This window comes from Bison bison, unplaced genomic scaffold (assembly GCF_000754665.1).
Source record: "Bison bison bison isolate TAMUID 2011002044 unplaced genomic scaffold, Bison_UMD1.0 scf7180017864283, whole genome shotgun sequence".
In the NCBI taxonomy this organism is placed as follows: Eukaryota; Metazoa; Chordata; class Mammalia; order Artiodactyla; family Bovidae; genus Bison; species Bison bison.
Window position 1 is genome coordinate 1,180,261 of NW_011494855.1, and position 19,838 is coordinate 1,200,098.

The following is a 19,838-nucleotide window of genomic DNA, read 5'->3' on the forward strand; positions in this document are numbered from 1 at the left end:
CTAAGAAAAGAAGAGAAGTGAAAAGCAAAGGAGAAAAGGAAAAATATACCCATTTGAATGCAGAGTTCCAAAGAATAGCAAAGAGAGATAAGAAAGCCTTCCTCAGTGATCAATGTAAAGAAATAGAGGATAACAATAGAATGGGAAAGACTAGAGATCTCTCCAAGAAAATTAGAGATAGCAAGGGAACATTTCATGAAAAGATGGGCTCGATAAAGGACAGAAATGGTAGGAACCCAAAAGAAGAAGATAATATTAAGAAGAGGTGGCAAGAATACACAGAAGAACTGTACAAAAGAGATATTCATGACCCAGATAATCATGATGGTGTGATCACTCACCTAGAGCCAGACATCCTGGAATGTGAAGTCAAGTGGGCCTTAGGAAGCATCACTATGAACAAAGCTAGTGGAGGTGACAGAATTCCAGTTGAGCTATTTCAAACCCTAAAAGATGATGCTGTGAAAGTGCTACACTCAATATGCCAGCAAGTTTGGAAAACTCAGCAGTGGCCACAGGACTGTAAAGGTCAGTTTTTCACTCCAATCCCAAAGAAAGGCAATGCCAAAGAATGCTGAAACCACCACACAATTGCACTCATCTCACACACTAGTAAAGTAATGCTCAACATTTTCCAAGCCAGGCTTCAACAATACGTGAACCGTGAACTTCCAGATGTTCAAGCTGGACTTAGAAAAGGCAGAGGAACCAGAGATCAAATTGCCAACATCCGCTGGATCATCGAAAAAGCAAGAGAAATTCCAGAAACACATCTACTTCTGCTTTATTGACTATGCCAAAGCCTTTGACTGTGTGGATCACAACAAACTGTGGAAAATTCTTCAAATGATGGGAATACCAGACAACCTTACCTGCCTCTTGAGAGATCTGTATGCAGGTCAGGAAGCAACAGTTAGAGCTGGACATGTAACAATAGACTGGTTCCAAATAGGAAAAGGAGTACATCAAGGCTGTATATTGTCACCCTGCTCATTTAACTTACATGCAAAGTACATCATGAGAAATGCTGGGCTGAATGAAGTACAAGCTGGAATCAAGATTTCCAGGAGAAATATCACTAGCCTCAGATATGCAGATGACACCAAGCTTATAGCAGAAAATGAAGAACAACTACAGAGACTTTTGATGAAAGTGAAAGAGGAGAGTGAAAAAGTTGGCTTAAAGATCAGCATTCAGAAAACTAAGATCATGGCATCCAGTCCCATCACTTCATGGCAAATAGATGGGTAAACAATGGAAACAGCAGCTGTTTTGGGGGCTCCAAAATCACTGCAGATGGTGATTGCAGCCATGAAATTAAAAGACGCTTACTCCTTGGTCTTGGTCTAGAGCATGACCACCTCTAGACACCTAACTGGCACTGCTGTAACACACCCTTCCTTTAGCATTGACAGTATTGACCTTTCCTGTGAGTTAAATGATTAATCACTTATTCAGAGTGATGGGTTTTTGTTTGTTTGAGTGATTGGTATCCCATCTCAGAATAGGCAAATGGCACTCTCCTAATTCCTAATCTGTCATATTTATTTAGGAACATTTATCCCTGGTGGCTCAGAGGTTAAAGCCTCTTGAGGGAGACCTGGGTTTGATTCCTGGGTTGGGAAGATTCCCTGGAGAAGGAAATGGCAACCCACTCCAGTACTCTTGCCTGGAGAATCCCATGGATGGAGGAGCCTAGTGGGCTACAGTCCATGGGGTCGCAAAGAGTCGGACACGATTGAGTGACTTCACATTCACATACTCCTTGGGAGGAAAGTTATGACCAACCTAGATAGCATATTGAAAAGCAGAGACATTATTTTACCAACAAAGTTCCGTCTAGTCAAGGCTATGGTTTTTCCAGTGGTCATGTATGGATGTGAGAGTTGGACTACAAAGAAAACTGAGCCCCGAAGAATTGATGCTTCTGAACTGTGGTGTTGGAGAAGACCCTTGAGAGTCTCTTGGACTGCAAGGAGATCCAAGCAGTCCATCCTAAAGGAGATCAGTCCTGGGTGTTCATTGGAGGACTGATGTTGAAACTGAAACTCCAATACTTTGGCCACCTGATGCGAACAGCTGACTCAGTGGAAAAGACCGTGATGCTGGGAAAGATTGAGGGCAGGAGGATAAGGGGACGACAGAGGATGAGATGGTTGGATGGCATCATTAACTGGATGGACACGAGTTTGGGTGGACTCTGGGAATTGGTGAATGATAGGGAGGCTTGGCATGCTGCGGTTCATCCAGTCGCAAAGAGTTGGACACAACTGAGGAACTGAAGTGAACTGAACTTATGCTGGGAATGATTGAAGGCAGGAGGAGAAGGGTAAGACAGAGGATCAGACGGTTGGATGGCATCACCGACTCAGTGGACATGAGTTTGAGTAAGTTCCGCGAGTTGGTGATGGACAGGGATGCCTGGCATGCTGTGGTCCATGGGGTTGCAAAGAGTTGGACACGACTGAGCAACTGAACTGAACTGAATATGTATTTATTGAAGCACAGTTGATTTACAATATTATATTAGTTTTAGGTGTACAAAATAGTGATAGAAACACAGATGTAGAGAACAGACAGGTGGCCACAGTGGGGGAAAGGAAGGGTGGGATGAGAGTAGCATTGATAGATACACACTAACATGTAAAAGAGATAGCTAGTGGGAACTTGCTGTATAGCACAGGGAGGTCAGCTGAGTGCTCTGTGATGACCCAGGTGGGTGGGATGGGAATGGGAGGGAGTGCCAAGATGGAAGGGATATATGTATACATACAGATGATTCACTTTATGTACAGAATTGTAAAGCAACTACTTGTGCTCAGTCACTTCAGTCATGTCCAACTCTTTGTGACCCCATGGTCTATAGCCCACCAGGTTCCTCTGTTCATGGGGATCCTCAGGCAAGAATATTGGAGTGAGTTGCCATTTCCTTCTCCAGGGGATCTTCCCAACCCAGGGATCGAACCCATGTTTCTTATGTCTCTTGAATTGGAAGGCAGGTTCTTTAGCACTAGATCCACCTGGGAAGCCCAAGATTGTACTCCATTTAAAGTTATTACACAGTGCATACACATGATGGAATATTACTCCATTTGAATCAGTTCTAATGAGGTGGATAAAACTGGAGCCTATTATACAGAGTGAGGTAAGTCAGAAAGAAAAACACCAAATCAATATACTAATGCATATATATGGAATTTAGATAGATGGTAATGACGACCCTATATGCAAGACAACAGAAGCAGCAGAGATATAAAGAAAAGACTTTTGGACTCTGTGGGAGAAGGCAAGGGTAGGATGATTTGAGAGAATAGCATTGAAACATGTATATTACCAGATGTGAAATAGGTGACCAGTCCAAGTTTGATGCATGAAACAGGGCACTCAAAGCCGATGCACTGGAACAAGCAGAGGGATGGGATGGGGAGGGAGGTGGGAGGGGCATTCGGGATGGGGGACACATGTACACCTGTGGCTGATTCATGTCAATGCATGGCAAAAACCACCACAATATTGTAAAGTAATTAGCCTTCAATTAAAATAAATACATTTACAAATAAAGTTATTACAAATCATAGCTATATTTCTTTGCACTGTCCAATATATCCTTGTTCCTTATAATGGTTCAGTTTAAATTCTATTCAGATTAAGGATTCTTGCCATTTATCTGGCACCATATGAGAACTCACGTTGCTCATTAGAAAGGAGAAATCACCAAAATGCCTCCTGAACTGAATGTACTGAAATCCTTGGATAATAAATGCTGACATTATGACATGCATTGGCCTCTACTTTCCTTTCAGGTGGATGGCTCATACTCTGCCATCATGCTGCAGCTGGTGGTAGCCTGCCCTGCGTCGTGTGCGGTGTGCACCAAAGATGCAACTCTCTGTCACCAACTAACCTATATAGTAGGTAATAAAACCGATCACTCTAAAAATCAGTGTTCAGTGTACTTGGAAAATTCATTACTATGCTCTTCTTTGTCCTGCCTCATCTCTGGGCTCAGCCTGAAAGAGGTAAACATTTTTAAAGAGCAAGCCTTCTTTAGTAACTATATATTGATAATATTATTTTATTTTCCTATTAGTTCCTGGTGGTCTCAACCAAAACTATGTTAAGACCTTTAGAGGTAATTGAGATATCTTGCTATCACAAAAGAATACCATCATTTCAGTCAGTTGCACACTTATTTAATAAATGAAAAAAATAGATCACTTTAATTATATTTTGTCCATACTTTGTGCAGATTTGAAACCTACCACAGGGTGAAAGGAATATCAATGAATCAGAAACCTGAACTGCAATTGTTCAGTATTAGTAAGATTAAGTGATGTACCAGCAAAACAGATTATTATCAAAGTGCATCTAATTTTGAAAGTGTAGTCTTTTTTTATTGGTGGTAAATGAGCTGTAGAAATGCTAACAAGATACACTGCCTGTATTCATTACATATTGCTTGCTTAAGTCAACAATTTAATAAGATACCTTATTAACAAATTTGAGGAGAATGTGATTTACATCCTTATATCCAAGAAGAGATAAACAAGCTATAAATTCTGCCAATCGAAAAACTTCAGAAAAAAAATCTAAGATGGAGTAGAAGAAAATGAGTTCTTTCATTTCTAAAATCCTATGACTCCATGAGAATTAAGAGGAAAATAGCATTGTCCTTCCTGACAGGGAAGAGACAGTTTCAAGGCTAGTTGGTCATACACTGTTTCCAGTCTGTGTAGAAAACACTTTAAAAACACTAAATTCCCATCCACTCAAATAAACTTCACTACATTTTTTTTTTTTGATCAGAGATAGCTGATGTCTGTAAGAAACAAATATTGCTCATCTACATACTGCACCTTTATATCTTCCTTCTCATTTACAGAATGGCACATTTGTGAAGTTAGATTTCATAAACACAGAGAAGTAAATGGATGACTTGTGAATGGAGCCTGTCTGGTCCTAGACAAGAAGTAACTGACAGAAACAATAGCTTGCTCCCTCAGAGTCAGAAATCTCTAGGGGACTGAGGATTCTTAAAAAAAAAAAACAAAAAAAACTCTCTCAATCCATATCAAAAACAATAATGAAAGAAACAAAATGCCAGCCTGGCCAGAATTAACAGAATTCAAATAATCAGTAATAAATTCTAAAAAACAGCACCCCCACCCTGCCAAACAAAACCCCATGACATAGACTTGCTACTGCTACAGAAATGAGAGCAATTCTTCCAAAAGAAGGCGCTGTGGAAATCTTTTGTCTTTTACATTCTTTTTCCCTCTCTTTGTTTCAATGCTATAGTCTGAATTTCATAAGGGAATTCTGATTTGCTTCCCCCATGGCTGATTGTTCAAATATCACCTGTAGACCTCCCTGGGACAATGGACTCTTCCATCCTTATGACACTGTCATTGGCAGTCAAAACAATTTTAGCATGATAAAGATGTGTTACAATAACTCTTGATTATAATACATCTTTATTGAGTTAAAATGCTTTGATTTCTAACGACAGAGCAGTGATAGCTCTGGGGTGATTATGGTGAAGGGATTTAACAGTTGGAAGCCCTGAGTACCACCTGTCATCACATGATGGACTTCATTGGAGGGAACAGATATTAGACAGGAGGCCAGGATGGCCCAGACTATAATGAGAACCCCACTGACAGATCCTCGGCTTGTCTGGAGAGAATATAGATCCTTACCAAGTTGCTGACTTTTAGCCTGAAGCTAAAAAGCAGAAACCAGCACTCCTTCTCACTTCCCCCACCCCAACCCACACCTTTATGTTTGAGAAAAAATATGACTGGCTTTACAGTATAAATATACATTGCTTGCAGAAAACTGGTTAGGAACTCAGACACAGGCTCAGCTCTTGACTGAATCTGTCTTGGGCCAGCAGGGCTAGAGTAGGTTGGTACACAGCTTCACAGACAGAAAGCCTGAGAAGCCACTTTCAAAAAAAAAAAAAATTCATGATGATAATCCCAAACAATGAATTAAATTTGACATCTAAAGGAACAGATGGGTTTAGGTTTCTCAAATAAACATGTCATGGTAACAAAAAATATAAAAATCCATCATTCTGATAAAGAGCTGCCTTCCCCTTAAACTGAGAAATCAGAGGATCATTTTCATTTTGTTTATTGTTCTTACCCAGGTGATAAGATTGCTCAGAGGGTATTGATTATCTCTGCTCTCCGCGGTGCTCCCCTCCCACGTGTGTGTACTTGCTTCTAGTCTGTGCTTTTCTTCCCCACAGCAGCCCCTGTGACCACGAGGGTTTTAATCATCACTGATGGATATCTCTCCTCTATAGAGTACAAATCTGTCCCTCTTGTTTAATCTCGCCCTGCTCTCTTTGAGCAGAAATGGCATCGAGGATGTTCGGGAAAATGCCTTGCACAGCCTTTCAAAGTTGCAGTCATTGTTGCTGGGGCACAACTGAATATCCAGCTCTTCACTCACTGATCACACCTTCAGCAAGCTTCGCAGACTGCAGGTGCTGGCGCTCAGCCACAACGCCCTCCACACCCTGCAAGGGTCTTGGTTCCGAAACACCAGGGGCCTGAGCCGGCTCCAGCTGGATGGGAATCAGATCACTAATCTGACGGACAGTTCTTTTGGAGGCACACGTCTCCACAGTCTCAGGCATCTGGATTTATCTAACAATTTTATTTCCTTTATTGGGAAAGATGCCTTCCGGCCCCTGCCTCAACTACAGGAAGTAGACCTTTCTCGAAATAAGTTGGCCCACATGCCGGATGTTTTTACTCCCTTGAAGCAGTTAATCCATCTGAGTTTAGATAAGAACCAGTGGAACTGCACTTGTGCTCTCTACCAGCTTGCCCGATTCTTAAGAAACTACATAAAGTCTTCTGCTCGCACGCTCAGGAACACCAAGGACCTAAGCTGTCAGCCGTCCACCATGGCTGCAGCCACTACTAACAGTGTACTAAGGCTGTCTGAGACCAACTGTGATTCCAAGGCTGCCAACCTCACTCTGGTTCTAAAGGACAGAAGTCCCCTCTTCCCAGGGCAGGATGTGGCCCTGCTGACTGTCCTTGGCTTTGCAGGTATGACAGGGAGAAGCGTACCCAGCTCTTCTCCATATTCTTGAAATTCACTATGATGTCTTTCTCTGGCAACTGGGGAGCCTTTTCAGAGCTTGTAGAAGACAGACATTGTCATTAGTGTGGGAAGATGCTAGCTGATTTGGCATAGGTTGCAAACATTTCCTGTTGCAAAGAAACTGTCTAACACAGAGGAAAGGGCCTTGAGCCAGAATTCAAGAGCTCTGTGTCGATGTGTGGGTGTGTGCTAAGTAGCTTCAGTCCTGTCTGACTCTTTGCGACCCTGTGGATCATTGCCCACCAGGCTCCTCTGTCCATGGCATTCTCCAGGCAAGAATACTGGAGTGGGTTTCCATTTCCTCCTCCAGGGGATCATCCCAATCCAGAGATCAAACTGGCATCTCTTACTTCTCCACATTGGCAGGCGGGTTCTTTACCACTAGCGCCACCTGGGAAGTCCCAAGAGCTCTGGTCCTGGTATAACTAGCACTGCGATCTTCAGTACTTTGCTATTCAGACTTTAGTTTAATTGTGTGTAATGAAGGAATACCCTATATTTCAGTCATCCATTACTGATACGTACTGATACATTCATTAAGATATTAGGGGTTTCAAAAAGCCATGAGACCTAGTGTCTTTCTTCAAGGCACTCATATCTGTGTGCCTGTCTGTGGTAGTAAGAATCAGTGGGCTTTACCAAGGACAGGGGGAGGCTATAATGACAATCCAGTGTGTCCTGCTTTATAGCACTTGTATAAGTGATGACTGGGCTTCCCTCCTGGCTCAGTGGTAAAGAATCCACCTGCTAATGCAGGAGATGTAAGTTTGATCCCTGGGTTGCGAAGAGCCCCTGGAGAAGGAAATAATAACCCACTATAGTATTTTTGCCTGGGAAATCCCATGGACAGAGGAGCCTGGTGGGCTACAGTCCAAGGGGTCACAAAAGAGTCAGACATGTCTAGGGACTAAACAAAAACAAATAAGTGATGATTAGGGGCATGAGCTCCACAGTTAGGTTACCCGGGTTGGAAATTTGGTTCTGCTCTTACTTGCTGTGTGACTTGGGCAAATTATTTAGCTGCTCTGTGCCTTGGTTTCCATCCATTTGGGGATTTTGAATTTTTTAAAGATTTCTGTTTATCTAACTTGTTCATATACTTGGCCCATTACCACACTCACTCCCAACTAAGGAAAGGATACCATCCAACCCTTTAATTTTTCTATAGTTGTTTTAAATTTTTTAAACTATTCATCATTACATCTCATTATATATCATTATGATATAGTGTAATGTTTCATTGTGATTAGTCAAAGACCAAATATGCGTGAGATTTGTTGAGTTATCTAGATGTTTGTATGCTTTCAGTGCATGGTAAGATCCTTTGTATTTGTGGGTACCATGGTGATGAAAAGTGTGTGAGTGTGTTTGGGGGATTTTTAGCTCTTGACACTTATACTTTTAATCAGGATAGATGGAAACCAGTATCAGGTCTAGACACTGAAATGACCACCAGCAGTAATCAAATTCACTTGAAAGTGAGTTCAAATCCTTTCAGAAAGATAAATTGTTTTAGAAAATGTGTAACCATCTCAGTAATTTTATGTGCTAAGAAACAATTTACTACAAAAGGTAAAAACACTAGGGCAACAGAGTTTTTCCTTAAATGTGTTTCTTATCATAGAATCCTACTTCAAGGGGAAAATTAATAGACATTCCAATAAAAATACCAAGAGATACCCATATAAGCAATATGTTGTCAGGTTCAAATAGATTTGAGCAATGCTGGATTAAAGTGAAATAGGCTTCTTTACCACAGCATTTCTTGTATCTTTCATTTTTCTAATAAACATTATGAGTCTCTAAGAGGAAGATATACTGTGGAGCATTTCTCAGACTTATTTGACCATTAACCTTTTTTTCCCCCACAGAGGAAATTTTCATTGAACTTGTATTTTGTAGGAGGTTGCTTTGGAAATATTACAATAGATACAATTTTTAGTATCTCCTAGGTATTTTTGATATATATTTTTAGAAAAGATTTTGCCAAGTTAACAACTCTGCATTAGTGTAGAGATACATAAAAATTCTGGAAGATTCCAAAGGTTTTATCAAAATGATAGGAAGCTAAACTTTATAAATATTATTATATGCCTGTTAAGTTATAGCATGTGAAATTACCAGAAAAATGTACCCTTCATTGATTAACTATTACAGATGCTGTTTTTAAGAGAGATTCATCTTTAAGACAACTCTTGACTTTTGATACTAATTTACTCCTTTTAAGGTGCTACTTTTCCTAAAGCAAAAGTGTGATCAATAATCTATATCTCTAGATTGTGGGAAGAAGACTTAGAACTAAAATTTGGCCTCTGATTTTATTTTCTTCTTTGATTATAGATAAATCATCACAATTCCAAAGAATATATAAAATCATATCCCGTGAATTTAAACCAATAAGTGGCTAATTGGCACCTAACCCTTCCTATTCTGTGAACTAGAGGATAAACAAGAAAGCTTTCATGAAGCTGTAACATTGCCAATACTTCGATGAGATTTTTATCATTAATATTGCATTTTTCTAACTCAGAAGGATTGTTAGAACACTTCTTTTTTTTTTTATTATTTTTTTTAGAACACTTTTTAAAAAATTAAAAAATAGCAACAATGCCCATGGCAATGAAAATTCAGCCATCTTCTTGACAGCAGGTTCAAACTGCCTACAAGCTTCATTCGCTGCTTTTGCTCTCTGTACTAACAGTGAGTGACCATACCTGAGTGGTAACATGATACAGACATAGCTCTAGCATCAATAGTGGGAGAGTGAGTGGTTCCTCACTGTTTGGACACAATTACAGAGAAACTTTATCCCATAATCAAATTATATGTACTTTCGTTTCAATGGCTGAATCATCTGTTTAATAAAATTGAGGTCTTTTCTTCCTTTATTATGGTTTAGTAACTGCATCAGTCATACAAAGTATTCTCTTAATAATCTGTTTTGGACTTTTCTCCCTAATAGCTGAGGCTTCTAGGATCTAATAGAACAATACAAAGCCTACTTTGGTAGCACCAACAATTATAACCGCAATAATACATAACAATGACCACTCACTGAATCTCACTATGTCAAAGAACTGTGTTAAACATGTCACATATATTGTCTCACTTTATCTCTGAGTGGTATTAATTATTCCTGTTTGATAGAAAAGAAACAATAAGGCTTAGAGAGGTTAGAAAATGTGCCCAAGAAAAGTATCAGGACAGAGCTTTGAATCCTAAGCTTTCTTACTTAGAAAGTAAGAGATATAGAGATGTGTCTAAAATTTTATTATTTTCATACTTTTGACATTTAAAAATCAAAACTTTTATTTGGAATAGCCCAGACTATAAGATCTTGCAATTAAAATGTTCTGACCTAACTTCGGCTACTACTTTAAAAAAAAAATATATTGTGTTTTTATTAGAGATTTCATTATCTCAATATGTTATAACATTCTCCAAGAGTGTATTGATGTTAAATAAATTAAAATGGGGTGCAAAACATTAAGATATGGTAAGCTACACAAAGGTTAGCAGATTTTTGTTTTTGATTTTTTTTCTTTTTTACCAGAAAGTGCTATTCTATTTGGTTAATCTTCATCTTTAACAGAAAAAATGAAACAACTATGCTTGATACCTTCTCTTTTCTTGAAAGTTTAAAGAAATATCATCACATTTTCACTAAAGTTATCTGCCATAGACAGAACCAGGCAAAGTGCTATCAAGGAGTCTAGAAAGCTGATAACATCTCATTCACTGCCATTATCTCCAGAGTCAGGGAACTGAGTTTACAGGGCAACTGACTTGCTCAAGGTCACACAGCAAGTTATAGATAAAGCTGGATGTAGAACACAGAGCTCCAAACTCAGTCTATACTGACAACATGTTCTCCTGATTACCGTTCTGGAGATTTGCGAGATTAGATCACTCTGCTTTTCATTATTAGAATTCATAAAACAGAATTCTTTCTGTTTACTTAAGAGTATTCAATAAATATTTCTGGAGTGCCTCCTCTCTGCCAGTGTTGTGGTCACTGGAGATACAATGTCAAACAAGACTGAAAAAGTCCATTTCCTCAGAGTGCTTAATTCTAACAGGGGAGGACAGACAGTGAACAAGCAAATGAATAAGTGAACAGAAAACTTTTACATTGTTATAAGTGCTAAGAAAAAGAAATCATTGTGTCAGAGGAAGAGCTGGGTGTAACTGAGACTTTGGTTTGAGCATCTAGGTGGCTGAGGGTGCCATTTGTCAAGATGAAAAACTGTGAGGCAGAAAGAGGTTAGACTCTGCACTCGAGTCTGAGAAATACTGCCCTTTACTAATATATTTAGATGATAAGCTAGCCTACAGAGAACATGAAATGACAGTACCAGGAATTCTGAGATTAGATGTCAATCATTTTATTGTGGGAGTTCATAGAAGGGGGTGATCTTTGCAAGATAAAAAAAAATAGCAAAACGATCAAGAAACCATGAGGTATTGGTTTAGATTTTAAAGGATAAATAAAATTCAAATAAGCAGAGATAGGAGAAAGTATTATAACCATGAGTAAGAGAATACACGAAGGCTTAGAAGGACATTTTAAGACTAATGAATTGAAGAGTTTGAAGCATAGTGCTTGAATGTGAAAAATAATTTAAAAAATAAGGCTAGGAAGGAAGGTTATGGCCAAATTAGAGTCTTGAATGCCAAGGAGTTTGACCTTTATACTAATAGAAGCCAATGATGTATTCTGAGGTAGGGGATAAATCTTTAGGGATGATTAAAATATGGCAATAGCTTGTAGAATCTTTTTTTCTTTGGGGGAGGAGGTTATTGTATATGAGAATTTCAGGGTATATGCTAAACATTGTCTATTTTTATTAATTATGGGATTAATAAATGGAAGTTTCAGTTCCCTTAGGCAGAAAAGAATGTTAATGTAGGAATTATTTTAATCTGAATGAATTTCAGTCCGTGAAAAAACTTTTTCTGTCAAACACATTCCAGATGGTATTGTTTCTTATAATTTTTAATAGATACAAAGAAAGATCCAAATTGGAAAACAGAACAATGTTGATTAAATAGCCTCTATCTGAACTAATATTTTCCACATGGTGATAGATCACCCACCCATTTCAATGCCCTCTAAGCCATTAACCTTGGTACTTGTGGATTTCACATTTGACGATTTATGTTTCTTTCTATGATGTTATCTTTTAATAGTCTCTCCATTTGTCACAGGAGCTGTTGGTCTCACTTGCCTAGGTTTAGTTGTATTTAACTGGAAACTTCAACAAGGCAAAGCAAATGAACACACATCAGAAAACCTTCCTTGCAGAACCTTCAATGAATCCCTGTGTGATCATGAGGCAAGAAATTACCACGCTCAGGGATACTGTAACTGCCACTTAACTCAGGAAAACGAGATAAAGGTCATGTCCATTGTGGGGGCCGGAAAGGAAATGCCACTTTCACAGGAAAGCAGCCATCAAGCAGTACAGGCCTCTGGCTCCACAGCCCTTGACGGATCATTTAGAAACCTGAAAGGGAAGGGCCATGGGGCAGACAGCACTTTCTTCTGCTTTGGTGGCAGATTGCTGCAGTCAGGATGTTCAGAGCCTTCTGGGAATATGGCAGCTTTTAATGAAGCTGGCTTACTTACAAGATATTATCCACAGAGAGTTGAAGGGTGGAGGAATCATGAGCCTGGGGAAGGCCAACCTCAAACTTTGCCACAGCATGTAACAAGAACGACAGGTGAGTTGTCTTGCTTGAAAAGTCCCACTTGGTTTAAATCGCTTTTGATTTCCTCGAAAGAGTAATGCCATAGAAGTCACCATGGAACTAGGTTATTCTTCTCCTAAAGATACTGGATGTGCATTTTTGGGTGTATGTATGCACATGTGTGTTTACAGTGAGGTGTACATGGATGCTTCCAACCCTCAGGAGCTGAGAGTACATCTTGTACCCCTTGGAAAGTGAATTTCATGACCCAACACCTAATTTTTTTTTTTTTTTTTAAAGAAGACTTTTCAATAGCAATAGCACTGTTAAGTGGAGAAGGAAATGGCAACCCATTCCAGTATTCTTGCCTGGAGAATCCCAGGGACAGAGGAGCCTAGAGGGCTGCCATCTGTGGGGTCGCACAGAGTCGGACACGACTGAAGTGACTTAGCAGCAGCAGCAGCAGCACTGTTAAGATTTATGGGAAGCCGAGTATTGGCTTCTGTTCCAACATCCGTTGAGCTCTAATGCCAGTTCTGCAGTAAGCAACCTTCCCAGAGCATGACATGTTAGAAGAATGGGCCTTCTAATGCTAGTGATTCATTTCAGGAATGATGTCAAGACACACACTATGCTTGCTGAGCTGTCAGGGATGATAACTTCCCAGTTCAGGGAAAGTCAGGACTTAATTCATCGTCCCATGTTGGAAGCCAAGTGAATCTGGCCGTGACACTACCCACTGTACATGGGCGATGTCAATATTTAGGTGGAAGCAATGAATTAAATGTCTTCCTTTTTCTCCCTGAATAGTAAGGCAATGCTCTCAGGCTTAGTGGTGAAAACATTGACAGCCGCTCTGTAAAGAGATTCCTGTCATTTATTTGAGTTGGTTTACAACAAGCAGAGCTTTCTCTCAGAACATGAATGACAGAGGTGCTGCACCAAGAAATTCTTACCATGGGGATCTGGCCCTAAGGATTTAGGGACAATTGGAGGTAAATAAAATTGTACATTGTTTCACATGTGATATAAAGTAGGGTGTGAATTTATGCCACTGCATCCCTCAGACTTCAGCTCTTACCAGTTTTGGGGTCATCATGATTTGATTGAAAAGAGAAATGGCCAAGAAAGGAAACATCTGCTGTAGAAACTCGATCCGATTAGTTTTATTTTATAAAGGAATAAGCACTTAACCTTTCCATAAAATCATACCTTAGGCAGATGTTTCCTTTTAGCTTTGTCGAGAGCCTTCGCATCTCTGTGGGAAACTCCTATACTGAAGGGAATGTTGTCTCTTAACCATTTAAAACCCAGTCTTTTGTTTCACACAGAGAAAACGGATTTGTCAAATCAACACAATCACTTTAAGAAAGACTTGAAATTCTACATGCCAGGCATTGTACTGTATCCAGAAAAAGAGAAAAACAGTCAAGACCACACCTACTCTGAAAAAGAAGTCTGTAAGAGGCAATGTCACTCTGATTAGGCCTTCTAAGTCAGAAACACAGAATTACAGTGTTTCAGGGGTAGAGGAGACTTTGGAGATGATCTGGTCCAAAAGCTTTTAATATTTATCTTTGAGCCATGGAGCTGTCTTAGAATATGATAAATTCTCTCCCCAGAATAATTTTATAACTGCAAAAGTTCCCTTCTAGTCTAATCTCCTGATATGCAGTGAGTTAATGACTTCTCCAAGGTCATTCTGAATGTTGAAGGCAGATCTTAGATTAGAATTGGATGCAAGCTGGGGCTATTTCACCTGTTTCTTTCTATCGCTCCAAGAAATACTTCTTTGGATAAAACAATTTCACAGACCCAGAGAAAGAACACTGATAAGATGTAATTTTAAACTTAATATGCATTGTGGAAGAGGATAGGGTTTAGTATCAGATAGATCTGGGTCAAACTCTGCCCATATCATTTAGCTGACACATGACTGGGGGAGAATATTCAACTTCTCTAAACTTGTTTCTTTCTCTGTAACTGTGATAGGATGATAGAACTTATCCAATGGATCAGGTCTCTTAAATGAAATAATGAATGTACGCTATTTTGTACAATGCCGACCTCTTAGTATATACTCAATGGTGAACTATTACTATTATTTTTGTCATTAACATTATTTAACATGGTTCATTAATATTATATTAATGCAAACCATTTAAAAGTCTTCAACACAGACCAGGCCACAGTCCAAAACACATTCATTTAACAAATATTTAATGAATACACTATTAAGTGAAGTAAAATAGATATGGACTCCACATGAATGGAGCCAGTAATATCACAAGTATATCTGTTGCTGCTGAGGTTACGGAGAAGGCAATGGCACCCCACTCCAGTACTCTTGCCTGGCAAATACCATGGACGGAGGAGCCTGGTAGGCTGCAGTCCATGGGGTCTCTAAGAGTCAGACATGACTGAGCGACTTCACTTTCACTTTTCACTTTCATGCATTGGAGAAGGAAATGGCAACCTGCTCCAGTGTTCTTGCCTGGAGAATCCCAGGGATCCGGGAGCCTGATGGGCTGCCGTCTATGGGGTCGCACAGAGTTGGACACGACTGAAATGACTTAGCAGCAGCAGCAGCAGCAGCAGCTGAGGTTATCATCTGCTTGAAACCTGTTACTCAATATTGTATTACATTCTTAATGATTTAGTTCCAAGTGGTAAATGAGTTAAGAAAAAGTTACTATAGCTATTTGGAAAGAATTTAAACATTATTCATATTTAAAGCTAACCTAACTGACAACTAATCTAAAGATTTACAACTATGAATATTTTTATTTCTAATTCCACAACTTTTACATCAGCATCAATCACAACTGATTAAAATGTGTCCATAAAGAGTGTCATTGCAAACACACCAAACTGCCAAATGTCCCTTAAGTATTTGGCTAAAATATTAAGGAAATATTCAAGAATTGCCATAATCGGAGGACTCCTTTGGGTACCTTTCATAAGGTTTCTAAGCATCTGTTTGGTTGGGGTAATAAAACTATGCTCAGTGCTAAATTCCTGCATTTATTGTTCAGCAGATATCAGCAGTGACACATTTAGTAGAAGATATGCAACATCGGCTTCAGCCTTGGCAAGAGGAAGTCTTGAAAAGCATTTAACAAATGAATCATGGCAGCCTCCAATGGAAAAAGGAGACAATGGCTTACAACCTCACAGGCAGAGACATTTTATTACAGGCTCATCATCCAAGCCTTGTGAGCCTCAGGAACACTCTGTACAAAGGATCTTGCAAAAACACAGGTCAAAATATGATGATCCTTGTAGACTGTTAACACAGAGCAGTCCTGGGTATTTTCAGCCAAATAATTCTCTTATCTGTAAATATGTGCCCTGTGATCAATTTCAAGATTACATGAAAGAAAAGAAGCCAAATTGTCGAAAACATTCAAAGCCCAAGAAGGAGCAAATCCAAATTAACAGAGCAATAGAAAAATTCCTCCTGAGTGAGAACAACATGGAGTTATCAGGGTTATCAACAAAAATCAAGAAAACATATTCCCCTAAGAAGGTTAGCTTCCATCATCCTGATTTAATAGAAAAAAATAGTTTGGTGATGTCATCCAAAACATCAAGCCATTGGAAAGAGCAGAAAAATGAAAGTAACCTGACCAACTTGGATCTCAAAAAATGTAGCAACCCTTGTGAAAGAAACAAAGGAGGAAAGGGGCTTACTGATCCACAGATTCTGAAAAAGAAGAGAACCAATCCAGCTGACTTCAAAGGGAAAAGTAAAGCACAAAATTTAAGGATAAAATTAAATTTAAGCCCTTTTAGAAAAGTCAGAGTCCATCCAGAAAAATCCTTGCCAGATCTCCCAAAGAAACTCAAACGAGCATCATTACCTCCTGATAAATTCTCCACAGCTTCTGAGAAAGAAGCCAGAGTAAACCTTGAGCCCTCTGCAGATTTTCGCCAACAGTCAGAAGGTAACAACTATGTTAAATTCACTGCAAAGAGGCTGCCTCTCAAACATGCCCCCAAGCAGACCCCATATTACAGAAAAAACATGAAAAAGCCTTCTCTGCTCAGTGCTAACGACTTGTCTGTGGCCAACCAGAGCTCTATGGAAGGCACCTGTCACCCTACTGGTCATATTCCCAATGGAGACCCATCAACACTGACTCAGCCCACACCCACTGTTGCTGAACATGGGCATTCACACTCCTCCTTCTCAACTGAGCATGTGCGAGGTACAGCTTGCATCGTAATGGGCATCCCAAGTTATTTACCAGCAACTTTGGAAAACATAGGAAGGGATGTTTTATCATCCCACCATTCTAGGGGGGCTACTGACCAAGGGGCAACAGAGCCCACTGAACACATGGAGCAGGACAAATTGAAGACCAGTGAGCTAAGCCAGTTTTCTATGTCCCTAGGGAATCAAATCAGCAGGACTGACACCTATGAGGAACATACTTTAAATCAAAAACAAACCTTAAAACATACAGAGCAACTCTCAAGTCACGAACAACTTGGAAATGAGAAAACATTAATGACAAAACCCAAAATATCACATCCAATTGTGGAAAGCTGTGTTATGGATGAGGGAAATGATGTAGAAACAAAACTTCCTAAAACAGAAACTTTTGATTGCTCTCCTGTTCCCCAGACACAATCCAAGGGCAACTTAACATTTATGAAGACAAATTTTATTCCATACCAAAATAGAATAATGCTTCCCAAGGATATCAGTACCTCTCTGAGTACTCAAGCCATCTGGCCTCTAACCAATAGTAGTGAAAAAGGAATTGACAGCATAAATGCATTGCCCAGAGATGACGGAGCTGAAGCACTGGAGATAAAAATAGTAGGGAAAGATGAGAAAAAAAGGCTCGATGAAAGCACGGCAGATTCTAGTATGTTAATTAGGACCACACAGATGACCTTAAATGGCACCAGAGAAGAAAAGCAACAAACTTGGGAAAATGGAAAAAGTGAAAACCATGTATTCTTTGATTCAGATTCTGTTGAGGCAACTAAAGATTTAAGAATGATGAGTCCCCATGAAACCCAAAATAGACTACCTTGTAGTGAAATAGATCTTAAAATTAACAGTAATATGCATTATTTGAAAGAAGTTCAAAATATTCAACCAGATACAGATGATAACAGGTACACATAAAAAAGGTGCAATGACAGGGGAGACATTACCAGAGTCAAAAGACATTAGTTTTGAGGCAGAAAATGAGGTGCCTCTAATTCCTCGAAGAATAAATGAAGCTGAAAACTCTGCTCCTAAACCTACACTGTATCCACCAGCTGCTGAATATGTTAATTCATCACCTTTAGAGGCAGAACAAAGTGAACACAATAACTCAAATAGTAATCCTTTTCTACTTCAGCTTTCTTAAAAAAGACACACAAACACCCCCTAGCCTTTGCATGCATTTCAAATGCATTATTTTGAAGGGAGAATCCTCAGTGACTCTTTGTTATCAATAAAATAAAAGTACATAGTTGAATATAACACAAAAATCAAGCCATAAGATATGTTTGACACAATTAATTGAGTTTGCATCTCTAAGGAATGGGGAAATGGGAAAGAAGAATTGGGCCTCATCCTGGAAAAGAAAGCAAACATTAAAAAAAAAAAAAAAAGCCTTAAGCAAATGAAAGATTAAATAGGAAAAAGTGCTTGAGCAGATTTATACTTGATGATTATTTTATGGAAATTACTATACACATCTCAATTAGTGGTATTACAATATTGCTTTCTACACAGATGATTATATATTCATATTTGTGCCTGATCTGTTTTCCTAATTATGGTATGAAAATAAAAATTGAGCTTTGTTAACTGTAGTCTAGCTGATATGCATATTGGCATGTTTCAACCATTTGCAACTGTTCTGTTAACAATTATGCTAGGTCCTAAGTAGAAGTCTTTAAAACCTGTTATTTCTCAAAGGGAAAAACATTACAGATTTCCAGAGGTAGTAGGCCATTTCTATAAAATCTGTTAAATCCTATAAATCCACTAGGTGGAGATCTCGACTTCAATCATTTTAGAACAAATGGGGCTTCAAAATCAACACAATAGCTTCAGAACAAAAGGCATCTTAACAGGCTTTATTGCCAGTTGTTATTAACTTAAGATTTTGAAAACTAAATAACCCATTAGCGTGTAAGCTTTAAGGCCTGAGCTCTTGAATTTAGCATGCCACTACTGTTTGGTGTGAGTATTCCTCCTTGTGCACAGAGATTAAATGTCTTCATAAATATTAGATTTCAAGCAATGGTAGAATAAGCATTTCTTATTCAAAGCCACACTTACTTCAAAGTTAGAGGTATACTCAATTTTATTAATGATATCCTAGTAAAATGTTGAAACCGTATCTTCATGGTATAGAATAATATATTTCACATTTCCTAGTGGGAAAAAAAGGTTGCAAAGACAACTTTCTTTTCCCTATCTCCATATATAAGTCTCTGTATCCTTGTAATCTACATGTGGCAATATTATAAAGCTTAAAAGCTTTTAGAACAATGTAAATATTGCTTAGAAGGCAACCTGTCTCCTGTTTTCTTTCCTATTCAGAATTGCTAGCAAATGACAAACTTTTTATTTTGAAAAGTCCCTAAACTTATTCTCTCTCTTTCTTTCCCATCTTACCTGGGTTTCAAAATTTTCTTGCCTTTAATTCCTACTCATCTCCCCTCTCTGCTTGAGCTCAACTCCTACGCCATCTGTCTGCCTCGCCTGATCCCACTTCATTTTGTCAAGTACCTTGAAGGTGAGAAGTTTGCACCTACGCAAACCCCTTGCACAATAAATTTACTGTATTCTAATTCCTGAGCTTCTCTGGTGGCTGCGTGGTAAAGAATTTGCCTGCTAATGCAGGAGACATGGGTTCAATCCCTGGGTCAGGAAAATCCCCTGGAGAAGGAAATGGCAACCCACTCTGGTATTCTCGCTTGGGAAATTCCATGGACAGAGGAGCCTGGTAGGCTACAGTCCATGAGATAGCAAGAGGGTTGGACACAGCTTAGAGACTAAACAA

General features: G+C 39.1%; 1 protein-coding gene across 1 annotated transcript in view; it reads right to left on the reverse strand.

The window, feature by feature from the left end:
• Nucleotides 1-19,838, reverse strand: part of TNNI3K (TNNI3 interacting kinase) — a 350,776-nt gene that overhangs the window by 81,632 nt on the left and 249,306 nt on the right. The window lies entirely within an intron of this gene.